Here is a 14,536-nt window from a genome sequence, read left to right as displayed (position 1 = left end):
TTTGAAAATTTTTTCCTGCTTCTTACTACATTCTATGCAATCCTAATTGGTGCCATTAGAATGTACAATTTGTGTCGAAAACACAGAAAATGGCCTTGTTCTGAAGAGTTTAAATGGTCGTTCAGTAGGCTACACAATCATGGGGAAGACTGCTGACTTGACAGTTGTCCAGAAAACAGTCATTGACACCGTCTACAAGAAGGGCAAGCCACAAAAGGTCATTGTTAAAGAAGCTGGCTGTTCACAGAGTGCTTTATCTTAATGAGTAGAAAGAAAAAGTGTGGTAGAAGAAGGTGCACAAGCAACAGGGATAACTGCAGCCTTGAAAGTATTGTCAAGAAAAGGCCATTCTAGAATTTGGGGGAGATTCACAAGGAGTGGAGTCTGCTTCAAGAGCCACCACACACAGAGGTATCCAGGACATGGGCTACAACTGTCACATTCCTTGTGTCAATCCACTTATGACCGAGAGACAATGCCATAAGCGTCTTACCTGGGCTAAGGAGAAAAAGAACTGGACTGTTCAGTGGTCCACAGTCCTGTTTTCAGATGAAGTAAACTTTGCATTTTATTTGGAAATCAAGACTGGAGTTTGGAGGAAGAGTGAAGAGCCCGACATTTCAAGTTGCCTGAGGTCCAGTGTAAAGTTTCCACAGTCAGTGATGGTTTGGGGAGCCATGTCATCTGCTGGTGTTGGTCCACTGTGTTATATCAAGTCCAAAGTCAGCGCAGCCATCTACCAAGAAATTTTAGAGCACTTCATGCTTCCCTCTGCTGACAAGCTTTATGGATATGCTGATTTTATTTCATGCCAACACTTCCAAAAGTACCAATACCTGGTTTAATAACCACGGTATCACTGTGCTTGATTGGCCAGCAAACTCGCTTGACCTAAACACCATAGAGAATCTATGGAGTATTGTCAAGAGGAAGATGAAAGACACCAGACCCAACAATGCAGATGAGCTGAAGGCCCCTATCATAGCAACCTGAGCTTCCATAAGACCTCAGCAGTGCCACAGACTGATCGCCTCCATGCCATGCCGCATTGATGCAGTAATTCATGCAAAAGGAGCCCCAGCTAAATACTGAGTGCATATACTGCACATACTTTTCAGTAGACCAATATTTCTGTATTAAAAATAAATTTTTTAATTGGTCTTATATAATGTTCTAATTTTTCAAGATACTAACTTTTGGGTTTTTATTAGCTGTAAGCCATAATCATCAACATTAAAAGAAGTAAATGCTTGAAGTAGATCACTCTGTGTGTAACGAATCTATATTATATATGAGTTTCACTTTTTGAATTTAATTACTGAAATAAATTAACTTTTAAATGATATTCTAATTTATTGAGCTCCACTTATATGCAATAACAAAACAGAACAGAACCTAACCTGCTATATCAAGTCGCCATGGAGCCCTAGCCTTATTTTCTAAAGCATTTATGTAAAACTACTGTTCAGGTTGTGGACTGCACTAGCAACTACATTTTAAGAGTTTGTCTGGAAAAATTCTATAATTTTGTGTGAAGTTATCATGTCTGCTGCACAGGTGATGCTGGACGGCAGATAAACTTGAAAGCCACCAATGTTCATTTGCAATTGCTGCTTTCCATGGACCCAAGATAACATATAAATCAGCACAGTTATGGAGTGCTATATTAGCCTCGCAATCTTTGCTCTGCTGTGTTTTTGCAAGTCAATGGTGACGGATCCGTTTTCTCTGCCACAATAGAAAACGGATCTGTCCTCCATTGACTTTCAATGGAGTTCATGACGGATCCGTCTTGGCAATGTTAAAGATAATACAACCGAATCCGTTCCTAACGGAGGCAGATGGTTGTATTATCAGTGACGGAAGCGTTTTTGCTGAACCCTACCAGATCCAGCAAAAACGTTAGTGTGAGAGTAGCCTAACCCCTTCCCGTATAGTGAAGCACCATTATAGCACAAAGTGCAGGCAGTTAACACTATGTGCCATAATAGTATGTCGCAGCGATGGGATCAGAAGCTGGGCCCCCCTCACTAGCTGGTGCCAGCTACATTACACAGCTAGTACCTTCCCTTCATTGACTGTAATGGAAGTTGTGCATGACACGCTATACACCTGTGACTTGCTGACGACTAGCTGTGTTTTCACAGTCAAATCACAGTTCTAAAATAGTCACGCAACTATTGAGGACAGTAAATTGCAGTAAGTTGCACATATTTGTTTGGATCATGCGACTTTTCTGTCACTTGGAGTCATGCGACACATGTCGCCGCGTAGCCGGATCCTGATAGAAGTTCGATCCCAGCAACTTTGGCATCTTAGAGGTTAGAGGCAGGGAGCTACCTGAATCCTGTAATTGGCAACCTGCACAATTAGTCACAAGGTGGCAAGTAGTTGTCATGGCAGCCTGCAAAAACACTTGAATACAGAGTTTAAAAATATGTAAAAAAAACAAATTTATTAAAACCAAAAGCCCTTTTCCAATTTCACAAATGTAGATTAGATAGAAAGATTAGATAGATAGATAGATAGATAGATACAGTTGAAACTAGAAGTTTACATACACTATTCCTGAGTAGAGATGTCCCAAACTATTCGCCGGCGAATAGTTCCCGGCGAACATAGCTTGTTCGCGTTCGCCGCGGCGGGCGAACATATGCGATGTTCGGTCCGCCCCCTATTCGTCATCATTGTGTAAACTTTGACCCTGCAGACACATTTCAGCCAATCAGCAGCACACCCTCCCTCCCAGACCCTCCCACCTCCTGGACAGCATCCATTTTAGATTCATTCGGAAGCTGCATTCTTAGTGAGAGGAGGGACAGTGTAGCTGCTGCTGATTTAATATGGAAATCGATAGCTAGGCTAGTGTATTCAGTGTCCACTACAGTCCTGAAGGACTCATCTGATCTCTGCTGTAAGGACAGCACCCCAAAAAGCCCTTTTTAGGGCTAGAACATCATTCAGCTTTTTTTTTTTTCCTGTGTAATCTAATTGCAGTTGCCTGCCTGCCAGCGTGTGTGTCAGGCTCACAGCGTATACTGTGCCCACTTGCCCAGTGCCACCACTCATATCTGGTGTCACAGTAGCTTGCATTTAAAAAAAAAAAAACTTTTTTGACTGTAATATAATAGCAGTCAGTTGCCGGCACGCGCATGGGTTTGATGCCCTGCAAGTGCATAGTGTCACCAGCGCAACTCATATCTGGTGTCACATTCGATTACATTTAAAGAAAAGCAACAATTTTGACTGTGAATAAATAGCAGTCAGTTGCACACACGTGTTTGTGTGTTTAAGGCCCAGCTGCAAGTCCATAGTGTCACTTCAGAGCCATTCATTTCTGGTGTCACATTCGATTACATTTAAAGAAAAACAACAATTTTGACTGTGAATAAATAGCAGTCAGTTGAACACACGTGTTTGTGTGTTTAAGGCCCAGCTGAAAGTCCATAGTGTCACTTTCAGCGCAACTCATATCTGGTGTCACAGTAGCTTGCACGCATAGTACAACTTAACTAATCTAAAACAAATGACAGGCAGAGGCAGGCCACCCCGCAGGGGCCGTCGTGGTCGTGGTGCTGTGATTCCCTTTGGCCCTAGAATAATGCCCAGTGTTCAGAGGCCACGTACCCTGAACTCGAAAAGTTCTGAGGACATAGTTGACTGGCTAACACAGGACACCCAATCTTCTACAGCTTCCGCTCGGAACCTTGACGCACTATCCTCCTCCAGCTCAGCTTCGGGCACCTCTCAAGTTACCACTCGCCCGCCTGCCGCCACCACCAACACTAGCACCACAGCCGCTTCATTTGATCTGTCAGAGGAGTTATTTACACATCAGTTGGAGGAAATGAGTGATGCGCAACCATTATTGCCAGAGGATGTAGATAACAGGGATATGTCTCAGTCAGGCAGCATTACACACATGGACGTACGGTGTGATGATGATGATGTTGTACCCGCTGCCTCTTCCTTTGCTGAGTTGTCAGATACAAGTGAAGCGGTTGATGATGACGATGTGTCCATGGATGTCAAGTGGGTGCCCGCTCGAAGAGAAGAAGAACAGGGGGAAAGTTCAGATGGGGAGACAGAGAGGAGGAGGAGACGAGTTGGAAGCAGGGGGAGGTCGTCGCAAGGAGCTAGTGGCACAGTCAGACAGCATGCATCGGCAATCAACGCATGCTGTTGCCACCACCAGAATGCCGTCATTGCAGAGCTCAGCAGTGTGGCATTTTTTTTGTGTGTCTGCCTCTGACAACAGCGATGCCATTTGCAACCTGTGCCAAAAGAAACTGAGTCGTGGGAAGTCCAACACCCACCTAGGTACAACTGCTTTGCGAAGGCACATGATCGCACATCACAAACGCCTATTGGATCAACACATGTGTACAAGCAGCACACAAACTCAAAGCCGCCATCCTCCTCCTGGTCCAGCATCTTCAGCCACGTCAACCACTGTTGTCCTCCTTGCCCACTCTCAACCATCCGCCACTCCGTCTCTCGCCTTGAGCAGTTCCTGCTCATCTGCCCACAGTCAGGTGTCTGTCAAGGACATGTTTGAGCGTAAGAAGCCAATGTCACAAAGTCACCCCCTTGCCCGGCGTCTGACAGCTGGCTTGTCTGAACTCTTAGCCCGCCAGCTTTTACCATACAAGCTAGTGGATCCTGAGGCCTTAAAAAAAATTGTAGCTATTGGGACACCGCAGTGGAAGGTACCCAGCCGAAATTTCTTTGCACAAAAGGCAATCCCCAACCTGTACTCGATTGTGCAAAAGGAAGTAATGGCATGTCTGGCACACAGTGTTGTTCCATCTGACCACTGATACCTGGTCTGCAAAGCACGGTCAGGGCAGGTATATCACCTACACTGCGCATTGGGTAAACCTGCTGACGGCTGCCAAGCATGGAATGCGTGGCTCTGCAGAGGAGTTGGTGACACCGCCACGACTTGCAGGCAGGCCTGCTGCCACCTCCTCTACTCCTCCTACTCCATCCTCTTCCATAACCTCCTCGGCTGAGTCCTCTTCTGCTGCTGCGTCTTGCTCCACATCAACAGCACCCCCCCAGCTCCCCAAGGGTTATTCCACATCCCGGATACGACAGTGTCACGCCGTCTTGGGGTTGACTTGCCTGATAGCAGAGAGTCACACCAGACCAGCACTCCTGTCCGCCCTGAACGTACAGGTGGATCAGTGGCTGACTCCGCACCAACTGGAGATTGGCAAAGTGGTGTGTGACAATGGAAGCAATTTGTTGGCGGCATTGAATTTGGGCAAGTTGACACATGTGCCGTGCATGCTTTGTGCATAAGTACCCAGGCTTACAGGACGTCCTCAAGCAGGCCAGGAAGGTGTGTGGCCATTTCAGGCGTTCCTACACGGCCATGGCGCACTTTTCAGATATCCAGCGGTGAAACAACATGCCAGTGAGGCGCTTGATTTGCGACAGCCCGACACGTTGGAATTCAACACTCCTAATGTTCGACCGCCTGCTCCAACAAGAAAAAGCCGTCAACGAGTATTTGTATGACCGGGGTGCTAGGACAGCCTCTGCAGAGCTGGGAATTTTTTTGCCACGTTACTTGACGCTCATGCGCAATGCCTGTAGGCTCATGCGTCCTTTTGAGGAGGTGACAAACCTAGTCAGTCGCACCGAAGGCACCATCAGCGACATCATCCCATTTGTTTTCTTTCTGGAGCGTGCTCTGCGAAGAGTGCTGGATCAGGCCGTAGATGAGCGTGAAGAGGAAGAGGAAGAGTTGTGGTCACCATCACCACCAGAAACAGCCTTATCAGCATCGCTTGCTGGACCTGCGGCAACGCTGGAAGAGGAGTGTGAGGAAGAGGAGTCAGAGGAGGAAAGTGGCTTTGAGGAGGAGGAGGAAGACCAACCACAACAGGCATCCCAGGGTGCTCGTTGTCACCTATCTGGTACCCATGGTGTTGTACGTGGCTGGGGGGAAGAACATACCTTCAGTGAGATCACTGAGGACGAGGAAAGGGACATGAGTAGCTCGGCATCCAACCTTGTGCAAATGGGGTCTTTCATGCTGTCATGCCTGTTGATGGACCCTCGTATATAAAGGCTGAAGGAGAACGACCTGTACTGGGTGGCCATGCTACTAGACCCCCGGTATAAGCAGAAAGTGCCTGAAATGTTACCGAATTACCGGAAGTCGGAAAGGATGCAGCAGTTCCAAAATAAATTAAAAAGTATGCTTTACACAGCGTTTAAGGGTGATGTCACAGCACAACGGGAATCTAACAGGGGAAGATGTGAAAGTAATCCCCCTCCTACCACGACCACGCCGGCAAGGACAGGACGCTTTACAGACGTGTTGTTGATGGAGGACATGCAGAGCTTTTTAAGTCCTACGCATCGCCACAGCCCTTCGGGGTCCACCCTCAGAGAACGACCCGACCGACAGGTAGCAGACTACCTCGCCTTAACTGCAGATATTGACACTCTGAGGAGCGATGAACCCCTTGACTACTGGGTGTGCAGGCTTGACCTGTGGCCTGAGCTATCCCAATTTGTGATAGAACTTCTGGCCTGCCCCGCTTCAAGTGTCCTGTCAGAAAGGACCTTCAGTGCAGCAGGAGGTATTGTCACTGAGAAGAGAAGTCTAGATTACCTCACCTTTATTAAGATGAATGAGGCATGGATCCCGAAGGGACTGACAGTGGGTGATACATTCGACTAAAAAAGGCCTGATGAGATGAGCTGCCTTGGGCTAAAAATGGTCCACACGCTGCTGTATTTTATCTCTGAATGCCGGATGACTTGCGTGACTTATCCGCCACCAACTAGGGTTCAAGCCGCAATGTTTTAGGGCACTTTCTGCCTGGGAAACATAAATTTTTCTGGCCGCTGCAACAATACCTAATTTTTCAGGCATGTGTACATGCCAAATTTTTCTGGCCTCTGGTGCTGCACTGTGGCTTCAAAAACCAAACCAAAAAAAAGGCACATACATGTGTCAATTCCCCTTCATGATCGTTACCTTGTTGTGGTGAAGGGGCTTGCGTATCACAATGAGGCGATCACCTCTACGAGTGTGTTGGCAATATTGGCACACCCCAGATGATAAGGTCGTTGCTTCATTGTGAACAGACCAAAAGCGATCGGCTGGATAATTTTGCATAGAAAAAACATAAATTTTCTTTGCGATCATCTAAGGTGATCATTAAAGCCTACTAGGCCAACAATGGGCCCACACTGCAGAATCATTGTTTTCTGGGTCACTTAACTGTCACTGAACTACCTCAGCACGACCATAGGCTTTGAAAAACCGCCATCGCCTGCAATCTCCCAAACGTGCGCACGAGCACAGTCATCACTACACCAAGATTGACGCATAGAGGAATAAAATTTATGTCATGAGTGTGTCAACTATTGACAACTCTTTGCGGTTGTCTAAAATCTATTCGATACACGTTCCCTGATAGGGGACTTAACACACCACTCATATAGGGTGGCACAGTACATTGCACGGCACACGCGCAGTGCCCCAAATTGGAAGTAAGAGGACCGACCAACCATCTTTTTCCATCTCCCGGTTCCTAAAATCTATTCCATACACCGGCCCCTGATAGGGGACGTAACAGGCATTAAACTGATAAGAATAGTACTACTTAACACACCACTTATATAGGGTGGCACAGTACATTGTACAGCACACGCGCAGTGCCCCAAATTGGAAGTAAGTGGACCGACCAACTATCTTTTTCCATCTCCCGGTTCCTAAAATCTATTCCATACACCGGCCCCTGATAGGGGACGTAACAGGGATTAAACTGATAAGAATAGTACTACTTAACACACCGCTCCTATCTGGTGGCACAGTAGATTGCACGCGCAGTGCCCCAAATTGGACGTAGGAGGACCGACCAAGCATCTTTTTCCATCTCCCGGTTCCTAAAATCAATTCCATATACACGTCCCCTGATAGGGGACGTAACAGGGATTAAACTGATAAGAATAGTACTACTTAACACACCACTCCTATCTGGTGGCACAGTAGATTGCACATGCAGTGCCCCAAATTGGACGTAGGCGGACCGACCAAGCATCTTTTTCCATCTCCCGGTTCCTAAAATCGATTCCATATACACGTCCCCTGATAGGGGACGTAACAGTGATTAAACTGATAGGAATAGTACTACTTAAGACACCTTATAATAACGCAGAGAGAGGCAACGCAGAGAGAGGAGTCTGAAGAAGAGGAGGAAGGTGGCTTTGAGGTGGAAGACCAACCACAGCAGGCTTCCCAGGGGGCTTGTTGTCACCTTTCGGGGACCCTTGGTGTTGTACGTGGCTGGGTGGAGGAAGAGACCTTCAATGACGTCAGTGAGGACAAGGAACGGGACTTGGTAGCTCATGTGGGTTTCACTTCAAAAAGCTTCGTCAGGGCGCGTGAGATGCCCCTGACGAAGCTTTTCGAAGCGAAACCCGGGTCGGGTGTATGCAATTTTATACTGCTTGTATTATATTTACTTTTACTTGAAAAAGGAGTACATTCACTCCGAAACGCGTTGTCACTCATTAATAAAAGATCCTTTATCTATCTACTGAGGTTGTGTCTTTGCGCCAGAAGGTATCATTCAGTGTACTGGTACAGTACACAAAACTTTCCCCATTGTGGTAATTTTAAGTGTCAGAGGCAGCTAGTGCTGACTGACACTATTGGTTATTTAGTGTAGCTGTAAAGCCGATCCGGGCCGGCTCTTACTGGGAGCAGCCAAAGTGCAAGCTGGGTGGCTGTTCCCCACGTTCTAGGCTGGGTTTTGGTTAGGAATATAAAACCCAGCCAGCAGTCTCAGCTGTGTGTGGTTTATCCTCCATCTGACAGAGGAGCTGGGGAGTCTCTGTGTTTTGGGACCTATGAATTTGTGTCGTGCTTAAGGGCTGAGAGCCGCATGCCGGGAAACAGGCCCCTAAAGCCTGCTGTGAACTGCGTGTGGAAAACTGCTAACCAGGTAAAGATTTTGTTATATGGACATTGCATGGTGTGAACAAACACCAAGACTCTGAACGGTCATTTTGTTTTTCCTTATGTGTGAATAAACACCGAACTGTTTAAGTTAAAGACTTTGTGATTGCCTCTATACTGCCTCCGCTAGCATGTCTACCAGAGCAAAACCCCACACTGGACATTCCCATCTTTTTTGTACTTGCATATAATTGTTTATACAGATGAACGAGGCACCTTCAGGTATCTTGAAATTGCATCCAAGTTTGAGCCAGACTTGTGCAAGTCCACAATTCTCTTCCTGATATCTTGGCTGATTTCTATAGACTTTCCCATGATGCTACACAAATAAGCAGTGTGTTTCAGGTGTGCATTTAAATACATCAACAGGTGTATCTCTAATTAATTTAGATGTGGCCAACAAACCGAACAGAAGCTTCCAAACACATGACATGATCATATGGGCAGTCCAGAATTGTTTAAAGGCATAGTAATCTTAGTGTATGTAAACTTTTGACATTGCAGAAAGTAATAAAAATGCCTTAAAACATTCTCTCTCATTATTCTGGCATTTGGCAAATAATAATAAATATGGTAATCCTAATTGACAAAAAACAGGAAAGGTTTATTCTGATTTCAAGTCAGATATTGAGAAAAACATGCACATGTGTCTTTTTATATACAGTGATCCCTCAACATACAATATTAATTGTTTCTGCGATGACCACTGTATGTTGAAACCATTGTACGTTGAAACCATAAGTCTATGGAAAATGGGTAATTGGTTCCAAACCTCAAAAATGTAAACCCGGAATAAGAAAAAAGGGAGGATTGAGGCACATTAAGCACAAAATTAATAGAGATAAAGCAGGTTCGTACCTTTAGCAGTCAGAAGAAGCTTCTGGATCACTCTCTACATGTATGGGAGCATCTTCAAGGTCTTTTCTTGGCCTTTTAGTACTGCTGAAAAAACGTCCAATGTCACTTGTTTCTGGCGTTTTTTCTGAAGATTCTTGAAGCACCTCAGCACCTTGTCTTCATAATCACAGGTTTTAAGCTCAGCAAGAGAGATGTCTGGGTGTTTTCGGACAACACTCTTCACAACTTCCCAGGAAGAGAACAGATTCTTCATCTCTTGAGCTGTGATAACATGGTCATCTTCACAACACTCCTCTTCTCCACTGTCATTCTCTGTTGACTTGTCAAGCTCAAGTAACTCTTCTGTAGTCAGTTTTCTATCATGGTCTTGAATGAGCTCTTCTACATCATCTTTATTATTATTTATTATTAAAGCGCCATTCATTCCATAGCGCTGTACATATGAGAAGAGATATACATACAGTACAGACCAAAAGTTTGGACACACCTTCTCATTCAAAGAGTTTTCTTTATTTTCATGACTATGAAGGCATCAAAACTATGAATTAACACATGTGGAATTATATACATAACAAACAAGTGTGAAACAACTGAAAATATGTCATATTCTAGGTTCTTCAAAGTAGCCACCTTTTGCTTTGATTACTGCTTTGCACACTCTTGGCATTCTCTTGATGAGCTTCAAGAGGTAGTCCCCTGAAATGGTCTTCCAACAGTCTTGAAGGAGTTCCCAGAGATGCTTAGCCCTTGTTGGCCCTTTTGCCTTCACTCTGCGGTCCAGCTCACCCCAAACCATCTCGATTGGGTTCAGGTCCGGTGACTGTGGAGGCCAGGTCATCTGGCGCAGCACCCCATCACTCTCCTTCATGGTCAAATAGCCCTTACTTTCAAAGTTTTCCCAATTTTTCGGCTGACTGACTGACCTTCATTTCTTAAAGTAATGATGGCCACTCGTTTTTCTTTACTTATCTGCTTTTTTTCTTGCCATAATACAAATTCTAACAGTCTATTCAGTAGGACTATCAGCTGTGTATCCACCTGACTTCTCCTCAACGCAACTGATGGTCCAACCCTATTTATAAGGCAAGAAATCCCACTTATTAAACCTGACAGGGCAGACCTATGAAGTGAAAACCAGTTCAGGGGACTACCTCTTGAAGCTCATCAAGAGAATGCCAAGAGTGTGCAAAGCAGTAATCAAAGCAAAAGGTGGCTACTTTGAAGAACCTAGAATATGACATATTTTCAGTTGTTTCACACTTGTTTGTTATGTATATAATTCCACATGTGTTAATTCATAGTTTTGATGCCTTCAGTGAGAATCTACAATTTTCATAGTCATGAAAATAAAGAAAACTCTTTGAATGAGAAGGTGTGTCCAAACTTTTGGTCTGTACTGTACATAATACAGACAATTGCACTAATCATAAACAAGACTCGTCTTGTTTATGATTAGTGCAATTGTCTGTATTATGTACAGTACAGACCAAAAGTTTGGACACACCTTCTCATTCAAAGAGTTTTCTTTATTTTCATGACTATGGTACAGAAGGAGAGAGGGCCCTGCCCATGAGGGCTTACAATCTACATGGTATGGGAGAAGAACACAGTAGGTGCGGGTGAAGTTGGTCATGGCGGTATAGAGGCAGCAGGGTCACTGGTTGTAGGCTTGTCTGAAGAGGTGGGTTTTCAGGTTTCTTTTGAAGGATTCCACTGTAGGTTAGAGTCTTATATGCTGGGGTAGCGAGTTCCAGAGTATGGGGGATGCACGGGAGAAAGCTTGGAGTCGATTGTGGGAAGAGGCGATAAGAGGAGAGAAGGAGGTCTTGTGAGGATCGGAGAGTGCGTGTGGTGATGTATCGGGAAAGTAGCTCAGGGATGTAGGGAGGGGACAGGTTATGGACGGCCTTGTATGTATTTGTTAGTACTTTGATTAATTCGCTGGGCAATGGGGAAACAGTGAAGGGATTGGCAGAGGGGAGAGGCAGAGGAGTAATAGGGTGAGAGGTGGATTAGTCAGGCAGCAGAGTTGAGGATAGATTGGAGGGGTGCGAGAGTGCTAGATGGAAGGCCACAGAGGAGAGTGTTGCAGTAGTTTAGGCGGGAGATGATAAGGGCATGTACAAGCCTTTTCATCAACTTCCAGACCCATAGACTGGGCTAAATTGACAATCTCCTGCTCAATCTATTTTTCTGTCTGAACCACAGAAACAGTGGCTTCATGCACGACAGAGGGCCATAAAGGTCTCCAAGCAGAATTAAGGACACGAATAGAAACATCATTCCATGCACTAACAATTTGCCTCACGCAGTCCAAGATGTTAAACCTTGTTTTCCAAAACTCTTTCAATGTCAAGTTTTTGTCTGCCTCCGTCGCTTCAAAGCATCTTCTTGGTGTGCAGTTTCTTGAAGTTTGAGATTACCTGTTGAAGAAGAGGAGTGGTGTTTGGAGGTAGAAATGTAATTGTGATGAAATTAAATTGGGCCTCCAATGATTCTGCCAGTGCTGGGTCATGACCAGGAGCGTTGTCTAACAGCAGCAGTGCTTTTAGCGGCAGTCTGTTTTTTTCCCAGGTATTATTTCACTGAAGGACAAAAGACTTCTGTTGCCCATTCATTAAGCACATGTCTGGTCACCCAGGCCTTCCTATTGCAGCGCCAGAACACTCCTAAATTGGCTTTAATGCCTTTCTTTTGTTTGAAAACTCTAGGGGTATCAGAATGATAAACCAACATTGGTTTTAGCTTAAAATCCTCTGATGCATTAGCACCCAGCAGGAGGGTTAGTCGGTCTTTCATATGCTTATGTCCAGGAAGACTAGCTTCTTCTCTGGTGATGTATGTTTACTTGGGCATTTTCTTCCAGAATAAGCCAGTTTCATCACAATTGAAAACTTGTTGTGAAAGGTAGCCTTCATCTTCCATAAGACTCTGAAATTCCAGCTTAAAAGAATCAGCTGCTTCGTGGTTTGAGCTAGCTGCCTCTCCATGTTGTATCACACTCTTCATCTCACATCTTTGCTCGAAACGTTCAAACCAACCTTTGCTAGCTCTACACTCTTCATAAAGACTTGTACCAGCGGCATCACCACTTGACTCTGCCTTTGCTTTCAGTTCTTCAAAAATTCATTTGCAGGTTCACAGATAAAGTTTCCTGGAACAGTGTCCCCTCTCATTTGCTTTTCCTTAAACCATAAATACAGCAACCTCTCCATCTCAACAATAAGATCTCTGCCTTTGTGCACTGTGGTTGATTTGTCAGTCACTTTAATGCTATTAAGTGTGTCTCTCTTCATCACAATTGTAGAAATGGTTGATTGTGAGAAACCATACTGTTGCACTAAGTTACTTATCTTCATTTTTATAATTTCCTATTTTTTTATAGGAATTAAATTTTTTGCCTGTTTGGGAGGCATAATGTCCCTTCACACTTTAGGTGCTCTATAGAAAAAAATATTTGCCACTGTTAAAAAGAATCCTCTATGGTGCTAATGCAGTGGCCAGGTACGGGTGGATAATATTCTGTATTTGTCGTGACGCCAATTGCAGCGTGCGCTGGGTACTATCCCAGGGCCCTTCCAAGGTGTTATAACGCACGGCCCAGGTTAGGAATGCCAGAGTGGGGTAATAGACTATAATGTCTCTGTAGTGTTGTGGTAGTTGTGTCACGGCGTCTCCTACCTGGGTTTGGCCGGACTCCTGGCTCACTTGCAATAAATTTGAGTGTAGTGATAGTAGGAGTAATAGAGGAACTTTGCAGAATAAATGATGTCCAGACCTCTAGATAAAGTTCAAATGTTGCTTTACTTGAAATAACTTGCATTCAAACAGTATACAGCTTTGGTCTCTTGGTCCCAGCAGGTTTTGGCAATGATTGGCAGGAATGAGTACTTCTGCTTTAAATGTGGAGCTTGCAGGATAAACGTCTGCTTGGTAGCTCTGTAACTGTGGCAGGATTAGATTCTGCACCTATCTGTAACTTCTGCTGTGTGGGGACAGACTAGCTGAGGAGGAATAGGCTTCTCCTAGGACTCTGGACTTATCTCACAGATGGATTCTCAGGGGATGCTTTCTTCCTGGAACTCTGGAGTTTGGCTGTAGTTTCTGCTCTCTTCATCCATCAGAGCTGAAGGTGCTCAGACTGGGTATATGGCCATGTCTCTTGGGGAGACGTTCCCCTACTTTCTTCCCTAAGGAGGGAGTACCACTCAAAACCCTTCTTTCCCCAACAGGGGGTAAACTATATCTGGTTCTGTTTTTTCCCCTCCCTTGCTGCAGGAAGAAGGACTAGCCCACCTCTCTCCAGAAGGGAGGCAGAATAGAACAGGAATGTTCCACTCTGAAGTGCCATAACATTAAGACTATCTCTGCCAATGATGCTGCCACCTGCTGGTAACCAGGATAATTACATGTACCATTACATTTAACATAGTTTTATATGCACATTTTTAGAGGACATAAGCATAATCACATCTGAAGACAGTATAAAGGCTCTTAGAAGATAGTAGCGGGGTAGAGGCATGTAGTAACACACTGCATTCAGCCAATCAGCGTTTACAGAACTTTACACTGTAAAGCGCGCTGATTGGGTGAAGTAACAGTATAGGCGTGTGCCTCTGATTGCCACAGACTGCAAGTGATGCCTGGAGACATGCAATTGGTAACCTTAAAGGGACACTGACAGGCCAA

Source organism: Bufo bufo, chromosome 6 (assembly GCF_905171765.1).
Source record: "Bufo bufo chromosome 6, aBufBuf1.1, whole genome shotgun sequence".
Classification (NCBI taxonomy): Eukaryota; Metazoa; Chordata; class Amphibia; order Anura; family Bufonidae; genus Bufo; species Bufo bufo.
Note: the sequence above shows the minus strand (reverse complement) of the source record.